Source organism: Bombyx mandarina, chromosome 01, assembly GCF_030267445.1.
Source record: "Bombyx mandarina strain Sakado chromosome 01, ASM3026744v2".
NCBI lineage: Eukaryota > Metazoa > Arthropoda > Insecta > Lepidoptera > Bombycidae > Bombyx > Bombyx mandarina.
The window spans coordinates 270122-295061 of NC_143208.1; the positions used below are offsets into that span (position 1 = coordinate 270122).

Consider the following 24940-nt stretch of genomic DNA (forward strand, 5'->3'; position numbering starts at 1 on the left):
TGAAATAAAGTTGTTATTCCCGCAAACGTCAATAGTTGATGAGTTGTACAAGTTGGCGCCGTGCTCTCGACACGGAAACAAGTTGAACGTGCATTAATGATGTGTGAATGTGCGAATATTACGCTTAGTTCCTGTGGTGCGGTCTTCTTTAGGTTTTCTTTACAAACTTCCTCCCAATACCTTTAAAATTTTTATTAATTTTACGAATATACTTATTTAATCTTTTACATTACTTTGAGATTTACTTATGTTTTCGCTTATAAACGGGCATTTTAATTAATTTGGCAGTTTTGTGTTGAATAGATAGTGAAGGTATTTGTACAAGCTAACACGTAGACATTTGAATTCGCTTTCAGATTTCAACTGTATTACAACAATACTAGGAAGCTCATTAAAAAGCTTTTATTTATTTATTTTTTATTGCTTAGATGGGTGGACGAGCTCACAGCCCACCTGGTGTTAAGTGGTTACTGGAGCCCATAGACATCTAGAACGTAAATGCGCCACCCACTTTGAGATATAAGTTCTAAGGTCTCAAGTATAGTTAGTTACAACTTTAAATCTCTCACTTGAGACCAAATTCTTTGAATTATTGAGAATATGGAGCTTGTAAAACAAAAGCCGCGGATACTGCTAGTGCAGATGAATGATACAGAGAATGCGATTGAGAATGTGTTAGATGATGATATTGAGGTTTTATTGTGATTAATAGTCAAAGAGAATAAAAAAAATAACATTAGGACCTCTGACCGTAACGGTATATGGGCTTAGAGCAGCACCAACCGATCTCTTCCCGGGAAACTCGTAAAAGGCGATTAACGGATTCACAGAAGACGGAAGAAGACATATCAGCGTGCTGCGAACACCAGCTAGGATTAGGTATCACCACTCTGCCTATTACTGCCGCGACACAGCCATGCGTTATGATTTGTTGAAGCCTGTTACAGGCTGTTATATGCCGGCAGCCTATTATGCTATTTAAATAAGACTCAAATATCATGTCACAAGTTGATCGGCGGCATTCTTCACCTTGTAATGTTTGCGAGCTACGGTAATCAGTGTGCTTAGTGCGTGTTTTTTAAAGTTTTCGATCACGTAAAAGTTAACTAAAATTTGAGTTAACTCACACTAAGCACACACGATGGGCCGTGAGCTAGTTCACTAATTAGTAGAAATTAAAAAATCCAAAGTAATGATTACAAAGCCTCTGTTAGTTGGTAGTTAACATTTAGTGTATGTTTCGCTTAGAATGTATCAATTCCTATTGAACTTGTGAAATACGGGTACGTGTTGGTATTATTACATTGCTGTGTATCGGATAGCACTGCGAGCTTATAACGCTGGACTGCACGAGGACTTCCAATAAGCTCCGTGCGTATTGCATATTTGTAATACCCAGATAAAGGCTAGGCTGCAGCAAAAGCAGTATTGCATGAAAATGGTATTGGCTATTTAATATTTATTAGCTAAACCAGGATGAAAGTACCTGCTGTGTACATATATTGATATAGGTAGCTATATAGCAACAAGCGGGCATTTAGTCAATTTGTCACCAAATTACTAAGAAAAATTAAAACCAACTAAAGAGGCTTGTCAGAAACTGTGTAACTACTATACTACTAAAATACCTATTCTGAATTTTACAGCCTTTTCCAAAACATATTTTTGAGTTAGAATCACTCTTCGCGTGTGCATTTAACGAGGGAAAAGAAAAATTCAATATACGGCATAATCCGAAGCAGACATTTGCGATGCACATTCCTTGTGGAGCTCGTTTTATTGAATTCACGAGCAAACAACATTAGAACCTTTGAATATTGCGGTTTCATAGAGCGGGGTGTTTTAGCTTTATACAATTTGTTCAGTTTTTCATTTCTACTCGGATATTAAATTTTAGGCCATCTCTCGTCAAAGAAGACTAGAGTTTACAAATTACTTTTTTATTAGCTTTGATCCGCGAGTTAGCTCTCAGTAATTTACGTTTTTTTTAATTTATTCTGATGCAGCATTACCTGGAGTCGTTTGCTTACGCCCTCTGTTTACCATATTGTAGTTTTTTCATGTGTACATTGAAGACACGTGAACATGCTACATAAAGCTGGTCATAGGAAATACCGACGAGCTCCCAGTGTACCCTCGTTACCTGCAACTTGTTCCCTTGCTCTCTGTTAACAACAATGGCTACGTTAAGTTTTATCGGAAACTGGAGTGTTTTGAATTGAAATGGACATTATCGGGATTCGAGTCACTTCTTTGAAATTTTAGGTTTTCATTCGGGAGACTACAGGGTTCCTATTTCTGTACCCCAGTCATGTCGCGGTTGAGTTGTTATGCCGAACCACTGTCGAAAAGTTATTGTTCTATACCTTTCATCTCGGCTGCCTGCCTACACAATTGGCGGAAACGAGGCCATTTTTTCACAATTGGCTCAACACGGTCACAATGAAAATTATAGTTTATTACGGGTGTCGTGGGGATAATCAACCTATAATTACCGATATCATTTATTATGATGCAATCGAGTTACTCGAAACTTGTGCAGTTCCTGGCGGTCCACAGCCAACGAACGAACGAACGAACGAACGAACAAATTAGACGGTCCAATACAAATTCGGCTGAGAAAGCTAATAAATAACTTTATAACATGAGGAGGTCTCAATATTATTGTGTAGCAGCTGTCCGACTTTTCAAACTGGAAAACACATCTGCTCCGCGGCAGACCTAGACAAGATCGTGGTGTTTGTCCGTGTAGCTATCCACACGCCGGCATAGTTGCTGACTTGATCCAAATACTGCGGGTGTCTCAAACGTTGAGCCGCGGTTAATAGAAAGTTCACCAAAAACATAGCTCATTAACATTGGTACAAATGAGATTTATAACGTTTATTATAAGAATAATAATGTAATTATTGATAGTTTACTAAGTTTTAATCCCAAGTACTTTATATTATGACTGGGGACTAATTTGTTTTCAATTCTTATGCGATATTTTTCTATCGAACTCTGATCGTGATACCACAATATACGTGATTAAATAAAATTTTAAGATAAATTTACAAGATAAAATTCGTGGTAATTCCCTGAAACGAATTATTAACTTGTCAAATAATTTTCTTTTCTTATTGTGTGCGAAAGACTCGTTAAGCATTATTTATTGATGAGGCTGGTGTCCAATTAACTCGCAGTCACCATCACGCCACGATAATTTCACAAATACATATTATACATAATCCACGCTCAGCACCGCACCGCACCGCACCGCACCGCGCCGCGGCGCCGCGCTGTATTTATTACTTTGATGTAAAATAATTTAACACGCAATGACAAGTTCTAATCTTAAAGAATTATTAATGTCCACTAAAATGTAAATAACATTGAAATAACTTTAGCATTTACGAGTAGAAGCATCTACTCATTGTTTAAGGTTCCGTAGGATATAATAAAATTATAACTAGACGATAATGATGATATTTACTAAACATAAAATCGTTAATCGATCAACGTGGCGTGAATTTGACATTTAAAATGCACACGGGTCAGAAATCAAAATTCACAATACAATACAGTTCAACGTCTAAGATACACGTTTATTTACGCACACACAGAAGATTTTTTTTCTCGTTTATCTGGGTGGACGAGCTCACAGCCCACTTGATGTTGAGTCACCCACCTTGAGACATAAGTTCTAAGGTCTCAGTATATTTAGAACGGCTGCCCCACCCTTCAAACCGAAACGCCGCTTTACGGCAGAAATAGGCATGGTTGAGGTACCTACCCGCGCGGACTCACAATGAGGTCCTACCACTTGCAATTACGCAAATTATAATTTTGCGGGTTTGATTTTTTATTACACGATATTATTCCTTCACCGTGTCAAGTCAATTGTTTAGTACCCATTCCATTAGAACAATTGGTACCCGCCTGAGATTCGAACACCGGTGCATCGCTCAACACGAATGTACCGGACGTCTTGTCCTTTAGGCTTCGACGACTTCAAAAGCGAGGACGATTACACGCATTCACACACGCAAACCTTCACAGTTAGTGCTACTGCCATAATTATAACATTTATATTGTAAACACAAAAACATTCAAGCTGAGTCTCGTGCGCTGGCCCACCAGTCGTAAATGTGAATTCGGTGAAGCCAGATTAGCCCCTTGAGGCTATTGGTAGAAACGTAGACAAAAAAAGCTGAATTTATACCAGTATCACTTCAAAACTACAAAAAATATTGAATTACCTACTTTATTGAGACATGAACCCATTGATGTATTAAAAAACCCAAGATACTATCTATATTGCATTTTACACCTCGAAATCTCTAGTTTGGTCTCATCTTTAGGGGCAGGTGGAATATCCATTTAAGGACATCCGTCCTTCCTTTATTTATGGCTAAAAATAACCGATGCAGCATAATGCTGAACTGATCGACCGTGCAGTACCAATGGATTTTATAACTCACATATATTAAAGTAATGTCTTTGTAATCTTTGAGGTACTATACATTTCCTCTTTTATTTGAATACCTATTATTATAATTGGATTGGATTATAATGTACTTGTGAATAAATAGAGATAGTTATTTCAACAAACTCTCTAAGAAGTAGCGGTACCCCAAAATATAAAATGAGAGGTACATAAAATAGTGAATAAATCAGGAGTCCTCTAATTTCAAGGACTTTTTGACTTGATGTCTTAAAAGCAGTCCGTCAATTTGATTTTGCACAAAATTCAGTTTACTTGATACTTACAATTTGTTCAAAGAAGCTCGCTTTAGTTTGTTTAGTGACCAGTGAATGCAATATAATGGAGGTATCCATAAAAATGTTTACTGCTACACACAAATCACAGGATATGAACAACCCGATATTTTCAAAGTTATCGTGATCAACAAACAGGCGGTTCAAATAATTTAAATTACCCATTAATATTCCACTAATCCTACTATCTGTCTAAGTTAGCATTTTCATTGTAGAAGGTAAGAGTTTAATAGTTGACATAGGTTATTTTTTAGCCCATACACATGTATGTACACACATTTATGCATTACTGTGTATGGCGAGAGAAAAAATGTAATTTAAAAGGTCATTTACTCTAAAAGCTTACTTTCTTCGATTTTGTTAGCAAGTGGAGTATTTTCAAATGAAATACTTAATTTATTTATTTATTCCAGCAATGTGTATATTTTCTAAAATGACTGTTAGGCAAGTCTTAGTGATTCATTTTACTTTAATTACAAGATTAGCATTAGTTTTATCACGACCGCGACCTGAAGGTGTACTTTACAATTGCAAGTTTTTTTCTAAATTAGCGTAGCGTGAGTGTCCGTGATTCAAATCCTTAAGACAATGCCCCAGTAATAATAAGTTTGTCACTGTAGTATCTCGCTCTCACTTTATCATTTAACCTCACCCTCATATATGTACAACATCATATTCGGTAAACACATGAAAAGTTTAAATGGACGATTAAGAGCCTAAACGAGCAATCCCAAAAACAAATTTATATTCAAATTAATTACATCTGACTTTACATAATTACAGTTAAATTTGTCCACGCCAAGTATCTATGTTTTGTTTGTTTATCATTTGAGTTCATTGTTAAAGGGACTGTATCAACACCGAAGTACTTGAATTACTCTTATCGATAATTCTAGATAAAATTTATTCTAGATCTATGAAATAGTGCAACTATTTACCATTGAACGAATCACATCATAATTTTATAGTAATAATAACTAAACATATTGCACATAATGATAAAAATATTTACTAGCATTTGCACGCCTCAATATGACCCACTTTTTTGGGAAAACTCTTTTACATTGTCTCAACCAATATCTAACCATTTCACCTATTTCGCGGCCTGATAGAAAGTGCTAACAGTCACAAACTACACGTTTATATGAAAATCAAACTACAGATAAGACGTAAGCTATAAAGAAAGCTAACCTTCCGATCATTTCTGGAAAAAGAACAATAACAACTTCGTAAAGGACCCCGCTCTAGATCATACCTGTACTGCGAAAGATTAATCAGTAAATACAATAAATAAACACAAACTTATAGGCCCAAAACGCACATTTTTGTAATATTGTAATATTGTATTCCTCGTCACTGGTGGGTGGGTGGGTAAAGTCCGTTCTATCTTCCCCTAAACATGGCTACCGTAGCTCTTTGAATCGCGTCGGTCTTAAAAAACAGAGCCAACATTAATACAGTCACTTAAAAAGAAGTCGAATTTGTAACAACATTAACGCTACAAGCTCCAGCCCTTTGATGAGAAAGCAACACTTGGAGCGTGAATTAAACCCAAATTGAATGAAGCTGCAACGTTTGAGAGCAACATCTTTTTATTTTGTCGAGTCCGCGCCGAGGCTGGACCTCTCTCACTCAAATTACATTAAAACTAATTAGAGACATAATGAACAGCTCTCTCGTAGTACGAAATTAAACTAAGAATTGCCTAATATAATTCGGAGATCTTTGTGCGCTAGATATAGTATTCGTGGCCATGGTAATCTCACATCGCTTCACATAGAACATTCGCAGGCCACAGATTATTATACAGAATACACTGTTGATTGATATCAAAACTAAGCAGCTTTGTAATATTCGCAACGTACTCATATTTGTAGATAGGTGAAGATCTCAAGATCGCGTTAATGGATTTACAGCAGAGCCGTATAAACTCGCCCCATCTGCTCGCAACGTTACCTGCATGTTGGGTACTCAGACGTGAATAAAAATACTTATAGAATAATCCCTCTGTTACATTTACATTCAATTATGAATCAATGGTTAGAATAAATGAGTGTGGGCCATATGCTAAAGCAAAAAAAAGGAACTAAATGTATTAAAAAATTTGGGCCATTAGCATTAACTTTGTGTTAGACAAGGCAGACTTGTATCAAGTCATTTCTATAGCAGAATACGGAGAAGAATATCCAAGAATATGGAGGGAATAGGAAATATTTCAAGCTCAATGCAGACAATTACAAATTTAGGAAATTGTAACATTACGAGATGTAAGCACCGCAAATCAGTATACCCTGGCCACCGTTCCACAGTAACGCGGTACTGAGTCGTGGCACATTGTGGGTTTGTGGGGAACTGCGTGCGAGTGGCACACGTCATGACGCGTGACGACGCGGGATCTAAAATAATGATTTTGATTCATGTTGCGGATTATATAAGAACTAATTATGAAAATAATTGAACTTTTTAACATGAATAGTTGTCATACGAGCCATCAAATAATGGTTACAGGTTACATAATCGTCTTCTTCTACGAAGACAACAAAACTACACTGTATTTTATTGTATCTAACGAAGCGTGTTGCGGGTAATAACATGTACTTTTAGATTATTAAAATAATATTTTGTGTATTAGATTTTAAAAAAAAAAGGAAATTTTATTGTAAGTTGCAACACTTCAAGCTTGTCTCGCATCCGCTACTGGATTAATTATACCCTGCCAAAAGCATTAGAAAACAATGAACATTGGAAGAGAGAACATTTAAATAGTATTTAGTTTCATGGATGTCAATGTAATATCAAAAAATGTAGGTATTATTTGTAAAACATTAAACGTTTTTGCATTGTTATATTTATTTATTGTAATATTTATTTATTTATTGTAGTATCTGGGGTATCGTTCATATAACAATATCTGATGTAGTTTGTCTGTGTAGTCTTAAAAAAACAAAACAACATTAACGTACAGATTGAACTGTATGTATTCTATAAAAATATTGAATTATTATTTTAATGTTTAGATTTCTTGATTGTTGTAATAAAAACAAGGGGAAGTCTTTTACCATTTAACAATTAAAGTAAACGACTATTGTGATGAACGCACACAGCCACTACTGTGTTTTTCCAAGTTCAAAAGGAATGAAAGAGGAAACGACTTGTCGTTGCCGAGTGTTGTGGCATCGATGCTCGGCAGCGACGAGTCGTGGAAGGCGATGCTCGACTTCTGCAATGTCGGATGTCGCCCAAGCCTTGGCCCTCTAAGCGTTTCGGGTCCCCCTTACATGTCGGTCTGGAGACCGGCGAAGGGGGCCTAAGAAGACGACGTGCAAGCTGCTCTGCACGCGTTTTACGCAAGAGTATCCGGGTGATGGAAGGCCGGCTATCCTCAGCCCACGTTGGTTCTGACCCAGCGGGGTATTCCGTAGGATAGCTCACTCTAACCGGCGACATCTAGGAGGGCTCCGGATAGCCTGCCGATCGAGAGGGCTGGTGGTCATGGCGCCGACGACCGCCGGTCCGGCGTCCCGAGGGGGAGAGTAATGGGATAGATATGCTTCGTATTAAACGTTTCACTCTCCCCCACTTGCCTTTTCATGAGTTCTGTTCTAATGCGAGGTTCGTAAGTGGGTTGTTGAGCGACAGGAGGTTTTCTCACATCACGTCTCAATCGATACTTGAGCTTTAAGTGTATTCTAATCACTTAATTCCTAAACATTTTCACTATTTCCCAACCGTACGCTTCGTACATTTACTATTGCTGTCGAAGATAGTTGATGAATCTGGTGATAAATGATTGTAGGCAATAGGTTCAAGCGCTTGAAAAAAAACTAGTTAAAGATATTTTCTCAAGTTTGGCCTTTATATGGTTTGTAATATTCTGTATTTAGTCGACCGGAGAGTTGAGGGGCCGCAAAAAATGTAAATGAACCGAATCAAAACGTCAGAAATTATAAACACGAGATTGAACCGTAATATTGTTTTTAATTAAGTCGGTTACGTTTGTTCAGTACAGCAACAAGGTTTTATTAGTCGGTTCTCATTGTTACATCGAAATTACAAAAGAATACCGAGTATTTTATTCTGACAAAGAAATCTGTGCTACTAATTTCCTCTAGACAGACACGGATGATCACTTCATTGAATTACGAATACACCCATTGACTTTATTTTATTTTTGTTAATAATACCATTGAAGCTCAGACCGGCGGTGCTCAACAGCTGACTTATGGCAAGCCTCCTCACAACACGCCCCACATAACTAGATACTATTTTCACATATGTATGCATGTGGCACTGTACCGAGAATGAGGTTCATAGTTGGGTTTATATATAATTAACTAGAAAATTCTCAGTGTGTTTTCTTCCTATCTCATGACATAATGTAAAATAATTTGATATTAAACAAATAAATGAGGCTGGGTTCATAGCGTGAGACTGATTTGTTACAACAGCTAATAGTTTTAACGCTTTGTTGCGAAAACGTATTCTTTATAAAATATGATTTAACTCAGCATTAGGTATGGTCTGCCATTGCCAACGTCCATCAGGATTGGATTCCACTAATAATCAAACGGGCCGTATGTAAAAAAAAAATGAATGTATATGTTTGTTTGTTCAAGTGAAGTTGACGCGAAGACCTTTGCGGGATATCTGACTACGCACACAATTTATCGATAGCAACAGCAAAATGTCAGGAGTTTACTATCGAATAACATATAGTACAAAATATAGGGGTGTTAACCACAGATCGCAGGCTCCATACGGTACACAGAAGCGAGTACCAGCTTCTTCGCGGTCATACGCTTATCGACCGAATGACTGTCGCGATTTTCGTGCCTTAGTCATGACTACTGATTACAGACAACACTCTCGTCTCCACAGTAAGTGACTGTTCTAAAGAACAAAGTTGTTGGTTTAAAAATTGCTAAACTTTCGTAGGAATCATCAGCGAACCTCAGGAACGCGACATGTCACAAACACATTTCATTAACTAGAGGTCCCGCAGTAGTCGAAATTCGACTATAATTCATTGGAACTGTAAGTTTGTACACTATTATGATTGTATTTTATACTTCTATAATCACAAATTTCGCCAAGACTACACTATCAATAATATTAACAAAGACAAACAATATTTTATCTATTCTCAATTTGACAACGGACATCAAGAACAAAAGTTTGACAATAAATAGTATGCATGCGTGTGTGCGTCAAATACATGGTATGTAGTGTGTGTAATGTTTTCTTTATTGATTTAATGTATCTTTTATGCATTATTTAAAAAAAATATTAGTATTGTGCACTTCTTCTCTATATTCTCTATAAGTGTGGAAAATTTCATACTCCTCCGTCCGCGCAATTTTCGTAAAAAGGGATACAAAGTTTTTGCTTCACGTATTAATATATAGATAGTATTATAAGTACTGTGTGTTTCTTAAATTCAAACTGTATAACGTAACACAAATCACGCCTCGCAAGTGTTTATAGAAGTCGTCCACATAAATGAAACATTCTTGTCCGATTTAATCTTCCCTTAATTTCGATTTACAACATTAGGGCCAGAGGATCGTAACGAAACAGCCTGTCCGTGAATTATCAGAATAAAGGTGGCCCGGACTCCCCAGCCCGCCTCTATAAATTCATTACTCTCCGGCGTAGTGCCTACTGTACACTGTATAGTGCTTTCGTATATATTTTCTAGGGCGCGTCCTATACCTGATCTCTAGTTCCCAACCCAGTGATGGTGGTGGCGCTAATTGCAAAACAACATGGACGCGAACGACAAGCTACTTATTTGTGAGTGTGCTCGAGAAGCAAGTTATGGCTTATTATTTATTATATAAGACATGTGCATTGTGCATGTATTAAGTGTGGTCATATTACAACTAAAATGACATAATCGTTTTTATCTGTAAACTCACTTCATTGTGAACAAAATTGTGACAGTCGCTCTTATAAATCCCTTTTAAAACTTAATCAATTACCTGCCGACGAGGATTCACTCATTAAGTCGATGTAACGTTGAAGGTCTATAATATTAAATTAAGTTCAAATATCTGTTAATATTAAATACAGCTGACTTACGTCATAGGTTGCTTTTTTACAAAAAAAGTTGCCGACTTTATTGGAATCAGCTGATACACTTGTTACGTTAACACGGACGTAGTGCCAACGAGTTCCCTGCACACCAATAGATAAAGAAGTAACTCAACTCCATACACACATTCGAACTTGCTCACGCGCGTATGCAAATGGCGGTCACAAGTTATCTAAAGTAGTTTGAGTTTGTGCTAGTCAGCACTACCGGTGTCAGTCACACGGGTACATTACGAGTATTTGAGTCCAAACTAAAATGGGTGTTGAATTGAGTAACTGATTTATAGTTAAAAAATGTCTTCAGTGTCGTTGTTCTTCAAAGACTTCTTACCAAACTATATTTATCCGTCGAGGTTAAGATCTAATTCAGTAATGTAAGTAAGTTATATTACCAATAGTTCCGCTTGAGCTGTAGTCGCTATATTAAAGGACACAACTGAGTCGAGATGCTCTCTAACTTACCTACGTTACTGTTCAAATATGTCGGAATTATTAAACCAACATATCAATAGGAGAGCTCTGTAACTTTCATACTTCGACATCAGGAAGTCGATTTAAATCGAGATAAATATCACATGAATCACGTCACATTAAACTCTAAACAAGAAACGAGACAGGTCGAATAACAAAAATAATCGACCTTCACCAAGTAATTTTATTTATTAGATGGCACGAAAACATGATTAACAATTTATTGTAATAAAAACTAATTTGAATGTTCAATATTACTTTTATTTCTGTCGTTTCATCTTCCTTCATAATTAATTCGAATTATTCAGTTCGCATGTACCTCGAGAGGATTGAGAGTGGCTCGCAACGGCTTGAATCCTATCGGCAATGAACTATAGACTAACAGATATTGCGTCCGCATTGCATTTCAATGGCCGGTCGGTCGGCACGAGTTGATTAGAAACATTTCCTTTGGAATACGAAGCACAAGCGATGTCGTTCCCTATATATGAATACAAGTGTCAGAGTATTTTCAGAAATAATTTTATTCGTTGTTTTTAAATAGCATTGTACCAATGAAATTATATTGACCCAATGCAAGCGAAGGAAACGAAGTTAAAGTAATAAAACTCTTACGCGCCTTTCAAGAAACAATTTACAATTTAATATTATTATTTTTGGTTATAATACGTATAATACCTGAACGTATAAGACTTCATCTGCTAAACGTTCTTTCATTCTTTTTATGATACCTCTGCCATTTTTTTTCCTATCTGCTCTATTGACCTAGTCAGGATTGGGGTCATGCTAGTTGGGGTCACATGCTAGCTTCGCCGAACGAATAGGTGAACTCATGGGGCTCTAAGCTGTGGATGTTGCTAACACCAGCGCTAGCAAGAGCAGTGCTTCGCAGGATCTACCACCGGATCGGAAACGCGACCCACTCAGAAGATCCGCCGAGAGTCTCAGTGGGCGATGTTTGTGGGTTAATTTACTCGCCGAACCCTTCGTCGCAAGCGACGAGTTCGACAAGAAAGGTGACCGGTGCTTGAGGTACCTAAAAACACCGATAGTGGATCATGAGGATCCGAAATAATGTTTTTCCTATAGCAACCGTACATCGTTATGGGATCTGAATTGATCCCGAATAATTTTAGGATCAGGACTGAATTGTGTACAGCCACGTTGATATGTCACTGAATACACTAGTGAATACTGTTATTGTAAATACAGACGAACTGAACACTTCGTGTTTAATCTTGAACCTGTGCTGCACTAAAGGAAAGACACGCACAATGTATATGAAAAAAAAAAAAAAAAAACACGTACCTGTTGTATATGACTAGCACATCAAACCCGTGAAGGTTACTGTCAGACACCGTTTTATTATTCTCATTAACTTAATTTAATCCTTAAATGCCCAAGTAATTGTTATAAATAAAAAGTAGAAATATATAATTATGGTAAGGCGGCGTCGTCGCGGCGCTGGTTAATGAATAGATTTCCTACTTGAATGCGCTCCGTGTTGCCGTTGCTACCGTACGTACCTACTCGCAGATCTGGAAAATGATTGTTCAGAAACGATTCACTGTCTAAAGTACGGCAGAAGCCAAATAGCTTTGAATTTAGTGTTACGTGAACGTACACCTTGTTTATAGAGTCCGCAAGGTTTTATAATTCTACGAACGCAATCACTAAATCATACTTACGAAGATTGAATGTATCTCAACAGGCTGACTCGGACAAATTGTTTTCGATGAAATGTTTACATTTTTCAAAATTCCATCAGACCTTGTACTGTGTACACATCTCGCACTAACAAACGTTTTTCGGCGCTACCCTGATTTGCTAGGGTTCATTTTAGAATGGCAACGATCGATTGTTTGCCTTCCAATCTATTAGCCGTTAAGAAAGACATTGTATGGGAAACATTTGTATAGGTATTGTTAGAAGCGTGAACAAGAGGGACACACACTCTGTATTTGTAATTATTATGAAGTGATCGACTCATGATCACGCTCGATTTGTCGTTCAAGCGAGTGCTTAACAGCGAATAAAATATATTAAGTAATCATTTCAACGATTTTATCCAATTTATTTGCATTATCACTATATAAGTATATAAAAATGAATTGCTGTTCGTTAGTCTCGCTAAAACTCGAGAACGGCTGGACCAATTGGACTTGAATTATTTGTAGAAGTCCAGAGAAGGTTTAAAGGTAGATAAATATGAAAATGCTCGGAATTAAATAAAAATAACAATTTTGTTTTTCCTTTAATGTGTCTCCCAAAAGTTTAGATCTTTTATTTATCGATTGAGGCACTACGAAGTCTGCCGGGTGAGCTAGTAATTTATAAAATCGGTTAAATACATTGAGGTAGTTGAAAACGGCTTATTAAAAATGCGTTGTCGAATAAGGCACAATGAGAAGAAAATTTATTTAGAGATTTAGGGCCTATCCAATTAACTGTACCCACTATTGAGTTATGGAGTCAAGGTGTACAGACAATGTACAATTACTTAACGGAGATTAGAACATTTCTCAATGATATTGTTGTGGCAGTATTACGAAAATATTACGAAAGCATGCAGCTACATTTTAAAACTAAAAACATTACAGGCAATAATTGTTTCTACGTCGTATTAAATGTGCTATAAATACATCGCGTTGCGTAAGATTGTATATCATATCATATTATCATGTGTATGCAGATTTGGTTGTTATTTTTTATTGTAAATAGGCGAGTACCGCCCGTTTGGTGGTGAGGGTTCACCAATACTCATGGACTTCAGTAATGACAGGGAAACAGCCAAGCCGCTAATCCGTAATATATGTTCTATATATGTATTAAATCAAGACGAGTAGGCTTCATACGCGCGCACAAAAAAATTTAGTCTTCTATAAATAATAATCACGCATTTTGCATTTTTTTTTAAATCCCTAACTTTTACATGCGTACCACTGGCATCTGTCCGAAGCTATTCACAACAATCTTGACAAAGGTTTCGGCAGTTACAAACCATAAACACGTTATTGTTACGGCTAAATTTAACTAACTCTGAACAGAAGCGCCCGCGGTCAAGACAAACTGCGCACCCTTCTAGAAGAATCATCACATCACACACTCAATAAACACAACTGTAGCTCCGTTACTTTGCAATACTAAGGCCTTATTAATATTTAATGTAATTACGAATGCCTAAATAGCTTTCCTTTGAGATTTAATTAAATTTTGATTTAATATTCGGGCCTTTGTGTAGATAACATTTTATTCAGAGAAATTGGGAAAGTTCCCTACGGGTCCCGGGGGCTATCTGCTTGTGCCTGAACTCGTTTGACCATTGTATTGTTTGTCTGTTCATTTAAGGAATTTTTGTTTTTGAACCAAATAAATGAAAGTGAAGCAGGTTTTAAGTGAGTTCATGCACGGCTCATCGCTGGGCGGTTATCAGCCCAGACGCATGCGTTTTACCTTTAACCAGACTATTGATAATGTCTCTAAAGCTATCATACTTAATAATGAGATGTTGAAACTGGCTCCCATTATCGGGTGTCATGATTGAATGTTGTGTAATGATTTCGTCGCCATCAAATATTTTATTATTAAGACTTGAAGAGTCAATTCAAGATATTCTATGCACAGATTATCAACATTCCATGCAGCTTTATTCTAGAAATTTTGTAGTGGCTCTCTATCTAACCATACGATGATAGCTCGATACGTAAAAATGGCAATATCGGCTTATGCTTCCTGCTAATATTTAAAAAAAGCGAAATACCCACGCAATGGCCAATAAAAATATTCAGCAAATTTGGTTCAGCCTCTAAGAAGTTCAGCGACAACAAACACACGTATAATTAATTAATATTTTGTAAATATATACCTATAGAAGATACGCTATTGCATCCCGATCGCTTGTTCTTAACTATCTATTGTGAATTTTTAACGTTAGTTTCCCAAAGAATTAAAGAAATAAATAAAAATGAAAAACATCAGCCCAATATTAAAAAAAAAAACTATAGAAGAATCTATATCTATACTAATATTATAAAGCTTAAGAGTTTGTTTGTTTGAACGCGCTAATCTCAGGAAGTACTGGTCCGATTTGAAGAATTCTTTCAGTGTCACATAGCTCATTTAATTGAGGAAGGCTATAGGCTATATAACATTACGCTAAGAACAATGCAAGCGGAGCACCAATAAATAATGTTTCAAAATCGGGGTATTTATCCCTTTTGAGAGGTTCCGCTGCGTGCGATGCGGAAACGGTTAAAATTTCGCTAAAATAATGTATGACGAAATTGTTAAAGAAAAGTTCTAAAAAACATTCCGCGACAGCATATTATGTCTATACTATATATTGAGGTTGGCTCACGTTTTTTATGCTAACCAAACTTGTTTTAAAATAAAGCATTCTAATTTGTGAAGGTGTTTTTATAAATATTATATTAAACCCTATCCAAACAAATACGTTATTCGTTACAACATTGAAACCTAAGTTACTTCAAGATAGGCTTTGACAATTATAGATTTTTCTGGATTTCTCCAGGATCCCAGTATCAAATCTTGATGATTACAGTACCATTCGGGAATCTACCCTATCGAACAAAAAAAAAGAAAAAAAATTATCAGAATCGGTTCAAGCATTCTCGAGAAATCGGTGAACATACATAGATAAAAAATTATTGTCGAATTGATAATTTCCTCTTGTGAAGTTGGTTACAAAGTGTGTTTTTGGTGCCTTAAGTAGCTCCTTAGCATTCTCTATTATTCAAAAATATTTTCTCTTTCTACGTAAATGAAGAGGCGGGTAAAATTTAGCGTTATGCCAAAGTAACTATTCCACGCGAACGAAGTCGCGGGTAAAACCTAGTATTATAATATAATTCCACTGAAGTCAGTGCTCGGAGTTCAAATTACCTATATTCATATGTGCATATGTATGTATTCCTTACAAGTACCGTAGACAAAACGGTACACAGTAAAATCATTACCGCAGAAGTTTAAATTGTTACATTAAATATTTAATATTTTTCTTAATTTAGTGTAATTATTCTCTATGACATATTTTTTCTTTTTTTTGCCTATATGTGTGAACGAGCTCACAGCCCATCTGGTGTTCAGTGGTTACTGGAGCCCATAGACGTCTACAACGTGAATGCGCCACCCACCTTGAGATATAAATTCGAAGGTTTCAGTATAGTTACAACGGCTGCCCCACCCTTGCAATGCAATGCACTATTGCTTCACGGCAGAAATAAGCAGGTTGGTGATACCTACGCGTGCGGAAACATAAGAGGTCCTACCACCAGTAATTACGCAAAATATAATTTTGCGGGTTTGATTTTTATTACACGATGTTATTCCTTCATCGTGGAGGTCAATCGTGAACATTTGTCAAGTAAGTGCGTATTTCATTAGAAAATTTGGTACCCGCTTGCGGAATTCGAACACCGTTGCATCGCTAGATACGAATACACCGGACGTCTTATCCTTTAGGCCACTAGGACTTCAACCATAATATGTTTAATCTTAATAATTTTCAAACATTTTTAAACTACCCTTGGATGACATTATTATAGCAGCTGTGAGCTCCCGTGACCGCGCTGCGCATATCAAGTGGGTTATTTGCTTATCAAGCTTTAACAAAAAAGCAAAGCGAAATCCCCCCGGGCCCGAAGCCTCGAACTCAATTACATATTTACACTCAGTAGCCGACCTTCAGGACGACCTATCACAACACGAACTAGCTTATCTACTGTAATACAACAAATAGATACCTTTATCTAGATTGAGGTAATATTGATCTAAACATTGTTATAGTTAAAACTCTCTAAAAAATTGATTAATGAATAGCGAATATCAACTTTTGACATGACAATTGTTATTATTCGGGTTTGGTATTGCAAATAAATGAAACATTTTCACATTTAAAGAAAGAAAGGCACGGATGCTTCATGCCTGTTGCATATAATGGATTTCTCTCTGATATATTTATGTACTTACTGTTCCATTTTTCCCGAACTAAAAATCAAAACAAACTCCTCCATTTTGACTCTCAATAGTATTATTGTAATAACAAAATGATTTCTCTTCGTCAAGCTTTTGACTGCAAGTTCAGTTTTAGATCATCTTCTTATTTTTATACATTATTTTTATTTTATATTATTATTATTTTAGATTATTATTGAATTATTTTTATTAATAACTGCAGGCTCCAAAGGATCATAGAACTGATTATAATTACCTTTAAAATTTTCAATAAATCGTAATATTGTTTTGAATCATATTATTACTATCATGAAGGCTTAGACAACAAGATGGCATCCAATCCTCGCCACGAACTCGCTTTAACACATTGATCATAGTACTTACTAGCTTGTTGGCAAATTTCCAGTTCAATAAAACAGTTCAACGTTCTCGACCCAAATATTCAGTGAAAGTATGACTAAGCAACCCTAGGGCCGACATCGTACCGTTGTTTTTGTCAAGAAGGTCAATGTCATGCCCCAAAAGCCAATAAACGCCAACCTGTTGGGACACGCTATAAGTACTAATAAAGATATTATATAATAGAATCTTTGCAAAAATTTTAAAATGTGATTGTGAGGTTGTTGTTTTCTCACGTCTTAATTACTCTACCCATCATCGTGATACTAAAAAGTATATAGACTACTTCTCATCCAGAAATGTACTAAGCCCGAAGGGCTTTTTTTCTGTTTGAACGCGAGCAAAGCTGCGTGTAACAACTAGTCCTGTTATGCTTTTAGAAATGCATATTTAAAACAATCGTGTGAAATAATATCGTATTTAATTATATTTGATACTACAGTTTTCATGGTCAATAATAATAATAAATACTTTATTTGTCAAAGATTGAATTTGCAATCGGAAATTGAAAAAAATAACCTTGAATAACCTTGAATTATTAATTAAGTAATTTTTTACTTTCGAAGACTTCGCTATCAAGAATATGTCGTAATCTGATAATATTAACCATCGATGTCAATACTCTATTCTATTCTATCAGCCCATAGACGTCCACTGCTGGACATAGGCATCCCCCAAGCCTCGCCACAAATGTCAAGATGTCACTAAAAATATTAAAAAACTATGCAAAGCCTTCGAAGAACATTAACGCTAGCTTAGAGATAAATGTGAAACTTGTAAAAATGATATTATCTATTTATAGTTTTACCAACGCTAGACCACAGTCTCGCTTCAATACAGTCTCATTGTTCTTGGCAGGTACTTCTAAAATATAAAGTTGCAAACAATTTGCTTTCCTTAAGCGATATTTCATTTGAAATCCTATAATTTTGAAAAAAAACTTCATTCAATGCTTAACTTCGAATTATTTAATTCTCCGTTGTTTGAATTGAAAACATAAACTCGGGCTACAACCGCAGGAAGAACACAACGAAATATGGTCTCGAACTCACGGGCGTGTTTGACGGCGGTCGTATAAACATATAAAACTCATTACAAAGTGCGAAACACAAGTCAACCAAAAACAAACCCTTTGAGCGGTGACCAAGCTAGTTTACTTTGTAAAATGAAGTGGACGTTACGTAATCAAAAGGGAAAGTTAATAAACATCGGTAACAACAACAGTAGCTACAATGAAAACTACTGTATCACATTATTAAACTATTACTTATTCATGTTAAATAATAATAACTACAATGTTATTCGTTGATTCTGTTAAAATTACTTTTTTTACTGCTTGAATGGGTGGACGAGCTCACAGCCCACCTGATGTTAAGTGGTTATTGGAGCCCATAGACATCTACAACGTAAATGCGCCACCCACCTTGAGATATAAGTTCTAAGATCTCCGTATAGCTACAACGGCTGCCCCACCCTTCAAACCGAAACGCATTACTGCTTCACGGCAGAAATAGGCAGGGTGGTGGTACCCACCCGCGCGGACTCACAAGAGGTCCTACCACCACCAGTACACCCGCGGATTCATATTAAAATGGCATTATTCAGACTACTGCATTACGAGTAAAATTTTTATTGGACCTTGACTTCTATTGATTGTTTTTGACGTTTTGCTACACAAAAGTAGTCAATTGATTTAAAAAAAAAAAAACTAAAAAAAAATCGTTTAAACAAGCTAAAAAGAAAATGATGCTTAGCTGTTTAGTTCAAGAATAGATTTAGCTACCTAACAATTGAGCTTACACATTACAATCTTTTATAATAATTTATAGTCATTGTGATTTTTGATTTTTTGTTATTAAGAGCTGGAAGGGATTCCAGCCACCAGAATCTAGACGGCAGACGCCACGATCGCTATCATCGTTTTCTGAGAGTGGCGGCGCGACCCTGCAATTGACTCTCCAGCATTCTCGACTCTCACAGCCTGCTCATCCGGGCCTAGGACAAAACCTGAGAGAGGTAAGAGCAGTGACCGCGATCCACACTCCATGGTTAATACAACCTCGCTCAAGGCATTCGACTAAAATTCGAGTAAGCATTTGAATCATCGACTTTCTATCAATCAAAGGAGCAAATACAATGCAGTGGACTCTTATCCGGAAATAGTGAATAATCACACAAAGCGAGAACGCATGAAAGATTAGTCAGAACAAACAGACAGACCGACAAACAGAGAGACACACAAAATTTAAAAGAAATGTTATTTTGGTAATATGTACTGTATATTCATACTTACGCATTTAGTAAAAAGTAATTATTTTATTATTACAAACAGACACTCCAATTTTATTTATTTGTATAGATTGTTATTAGTTTGATAATTTGAACATTGACATTTTATAAGTTCTAAACTGATGAAGACTGTAAACTTGAAACGATGAGAGTAATTTGCAACTCGTACTTAGCTTAAACGCTTCAGATACGTTTATTAGACACGAGGCCATTCCGCAGTAAAGGCAACACTGTTGTGTCACTGTGGCACTCATCAGCTGCCCCACCTCGCCCGTGCTGCTGCAGGTCACTGCGGGTGGGCACGGCCGCAGCCTACAGCAGGCTACAGACACAAACCTGTAGCTCTTCACGAAACTGTGTCATGTTCAGTTTATCATTATACCCCAGCTATAATGATAAAATGACAAACATGTTTTTATGTTATGACAAAAATCTTACAAAAATTCGAGCTAGGTGTTTTATTCCCGACACACACAATCGAATATCGATTTATTTTAATCTCCCACGAATCTTAATTAATATTTTTCCAATCTTCTTACGAAAAACGTGAGTTCCGAGCCTATTGAGGAAATGCTTAACTGTGGATACGAGCAAGTGCACGAGACGCTTCGTGAATGTTTGATGTTTGGTATCTAGCGGACGTAGCACAGGACGCCGCTAACAGCACCCTGTAAGCTATCGTGTAGACTGCACTACGGGTCACCGCCGAGTCTGCCTCGTATACGTTTAACCCACATAAGGCCCTGCCGAACGTAATAAACGTTATCGTTGTAAGCTAATCTAAGGCCAATTGCACCAGACAGGCGACGCCAGAAGCTCATTTTGAGGTTATCACGCAGGCCATCAGTGTCCCGGTGACCGGCTCTTGAACCGGATTGCTCATTTCAGAGGCGTGCCATAATAACCCTGTCAACTAAGTTAAGATTCATAGTAAAGCATTGAACATAGTCGCTCCGCAGCGCTGTGTTACGTCACTGACTTTTCAGGTTAATAATGAAAAACGACCCAGCGGTAATATGAAGCGCTCGTGACTTAGTGATTGCAAAGTTCTTGTTGCCATTACTGATGAGCCTATTGCTTTCATGACGAAGAGTGGTAACTGTCAATCAGGCACGTTGGCACTGATGCTGGAGGCGCTGTCTAGTCCCTACTTAATTACATGCCATGATTACATTACGACTTGATGAACATTAAATTAAATACGAGCTATGGAGTATAACCCTCTATTAGACAAGTGATAGTTTGATATATTTCAGCAATATTACTTTGTCTAATGGTGCAGTCCGTTGGTTGTCTCTTGGCTGTGTACTTATGTAATAGATATTAACATTGACACAGGAGAAATGAAGACTGCTTTTTTTCCTACCTATGCTGGTAGGTTACTTGAGAGGCTATGCCAGAGTAACCGAGCGAGTAGATGAGCTTTTGTGGATCTAACCTGGGGACATTGCTAACACTAGCCCTAGTAAAAGCAGTGCTTCGCAGAATTTACCACCGGATCGGAAATGCGACCCACTGAGAAGATCCGTCGAGAAACTCAGTGGGATGTGTCTATGGGTTAGTTTACTCGCTCAACCCTTCGTCGCAAGCACAGTGACCGGTGCTTGGGGTAAAAGCACCGTTAGTGGATCGGGAGGATCTGAAATGACGTGCTGAGGGCGACGTCGACTGTTTACCATTTGGTCCGCGTGTAGTTACCGGCAGCCACGAGGAGGGAGAGGGATAAGATTGCATTGAAACCCATCTGCTAGCAAAATGACGACCTTGAAAATATTTCATGATATTGGATTCCGTGAAAAATTGAAAATATAACGTGGATTCATCTACACAATAATATCTATTGTCAGAACAATCCTTTGACGATACAAAACATCGGAAGTACGAAATGACCTCTATTTGTTAAGTGAGCCGTGACCTCTATCAGACAAAGAAATCATTGTTTAGAACTGAGTTAGAAAAAGTACGGTTCCGTATTTATTTAGTGTGGCAACAAACAGCACGTCACACTGCTATCAGTAACTAATTACAGGGTGAGCGATCCTGTAGACAGTACAGATTACCCCTAAATGTGTTTTGAATAATGGCGTGCAGTTTGCGGAAATCAAAACCACAATTTTTTACTGACGGATGTATTTCGTGTACCAAATGTCAAACTGCCATGGCGTCTTCGGGGAAACTATCATAGTATTTATTGTTGTACTATAGGTGGCGTGAAATTGTTTTTCACAAAATTGGTGTGTTTCGTTATAATTATATATCAACGGTCAGCGGCTGGACTGGCTAATAAGTAATAAATTTGCACTAATCTGTGAAAGAATGCATTCTAAAGCTTATTGCATTGAACTATTCACTATTAAGAATATAATATAAGTCGTCGTGGCCTAAAGGATAAAACGTCTGGTACATTCGTGTTGAGCGATGCACCGGTGTTCGAATCCCGCAGGCGGGCACCCTTCTAGTGAAATACACGTACTTAACAAATGTTCACGATTGACTTCCACGGTGAACGAATAGCATCGTGTAATAAAAATCAAACCCGCAAAATTATAATTTGCGTAATTACTTGTGTTTCCGCACGGGTAGGTACCACCGCCCTGCTTATTTCCGCCGTGAAGCAGTAATGCATTTCGGTTTGAAGGGTGGGGCAGCCGTTTTAACTATACTGAGACCTTACAACGTGGTGGTCTCAAGGTGGGTGGCGGCATTTACGTTATAGATGTCTATGGGCTCCGGTAACTACTTAACACCAGGTGATCTGTGAGCTCGTCCAACCATATATGAAATAAATAAAAGAATATCATAATATGGATGAATTTTTGAGAGTAAACATATTGTAGATTTATGTTCAGATGAGCATGCTCGACACCCTTCTGGTTTCCGCCGCTCCAGCTTGGGCGAGACAACTAATGCATTGGAAACCCGGTCGATGCCAGCCATACTGTGTGAAAATCAAATAAGGATTTTGATGTCCCGGGTCAGGTGGAAAACTCTAATACGAACAAGCAAAATAAAGTTTCATAACGTGAAGTAACATAATTTTTTAGAAGGACTAATGCATTTATACGTCATTGGTGCTGCAGTCTGAACGAAATCACAAGCAGCAAGATGTTATCTCACTACCGGGGCTCAGACACGCAAAAAATGAAACTTAAGTCTAATTAAAACGACGATGTCGAAGTTTTCACTGTGATCTTGTCTGTTCTAACGCTAAATTGTAAAAGTGGGGGAGCTGACAAACGACATCCCTACCTAGTCAACATAAAATTTACACAACTTATAAAAACATTGATATATAATCAAAAACGTTTGATAGTTGTGTAACACTGCAATGTTTACAATAAACTATAAAAATGGAAACGATTTGCAAATCTATAACTTTAAAATTAATACAATCAATAAATTATACTGCAATATTCGCCCTTCATGATTTAAACTATTATTAGGATTTTATATAGCTCTTTTTACTGACATTTTATTTTCTCCGAAGTTTTGAATACCTTACAGTTCTCATGGTCACGGTCTCCGTGTTACTGCTGAATAGACACGACACTTTAATCTCTCATAAATATCATGTTTTATATGTAATTGAGACACAATAAAACTGCATTACGTCAAAACGAAGTACATCGTTCGTAATGATTTAGTATCATACAGCACAGCAATTTACTTGCTACTTACTATTTATTATTTATATTTTGTACATACGAATAAATCTACTTTGGTGTATTCATCTCCGAAAACAAAGTGGTTATAGATCGAGTAACTTCGACACGTCACAACAAAAATTCGGCGGAATTATATGTTTGGTCATGCTTTCGGCAACTACTGGTGGATAGGTTTTTGTTAAAAAGATATATAATGTCAACGTAGTTCCTGTACCTTTCATTGGGGTGATTACTTGAACAATCGTTGAATAATCGAAGTCGTCGTGGTCTAAAGGATAAGAAGTTCGGTGCATTCGCGTTGAGCGATGCACCGGCGCGGCGGCGTTCGAATCTCAGGCGAGTACCAATTTTTCTAATGAAATACGTACTCAACAAATGTTCACGATTGACTTCCATGCTGAAGGAATAACATCGTGTAATAAAAATCAAAAAATCCGCAAAATTATATGTACCACCACCCTGCCTATTTCTGCCGTGAAGCAGTAATGCTTCGGCTTGAAGGGTGGGGCAGCCGTTGTAACTATACTTGATACCTTAGAACTTATATCTCAAGGTGGGTGGCGCATTTACGTTGTAGATGTCTGTAGGCTCCAGTAACCACTTAACACTAGGTGGACTATGAGTTCGTCCACCCATCTAAGCAATAAAAAAATAAAATAAAAACAATCTAACCATCTTCATTTTAGATCCTATCAAGATAATCTTTCGAATTATATACGTGTGTATATATATATAATGGATATAATATAAAATAAAACTTAGCTTAAGTCCGCAGAGCGATCCGCCGCCCAGGATGTAAGCAGACGCAAATTTACAGGTTACAAAGTCACTGTTGATATTTGCACATAACAATTTTACGAAATATAGGTATATATTTACATCGGCACCCCAAGCGAATGGAAACATTGTTTTGAAATTCTAATGCTCGGGATACGTAGAAAATTCGTAAACACACCCGGGAATTACTTAATGTGGAGTTGAAATGTACCAGCTTTATGATATCCCGCAATGTTGACACATGTGCGGCGGTGGGTGGTCCCAAACACGTCAAAATGTCATTCAGTAGGTAAAGGAATCAACTTAGTAATACTATGTGTTTAGTTCACTAGCGTAAATACACTTTAAACTAGAATACATGTGTATGTATATCATATTCGAGGTTCGATGCCACTGTAAAGCAATTAGGGTGTGGTCCTAGGCAGGCTAACTAGGAGAGAGGTTTTCCCTCATGTCATTTAGCTCACATTACTATGAAGCGGAAAATGTGGTCCGTAATGTTAATGTTCGTG

The 24940-nt window shown here is 37.1% G+C and overlaps 1 protein-coding gene across 3 annotated transcripts in view; it reads right to left on the reverse strand.

The window, feature by feature from the left end:
• Positions 1 to 24940, reverse strand: part of LOC114247436 (adenylate cyclase type 6) — a 181225-nt gene that overhangs the window by 152061 nt on the left and 4224 nt on the right. The gene's annotated exons all lie outside the window — the stretch shown is intronic.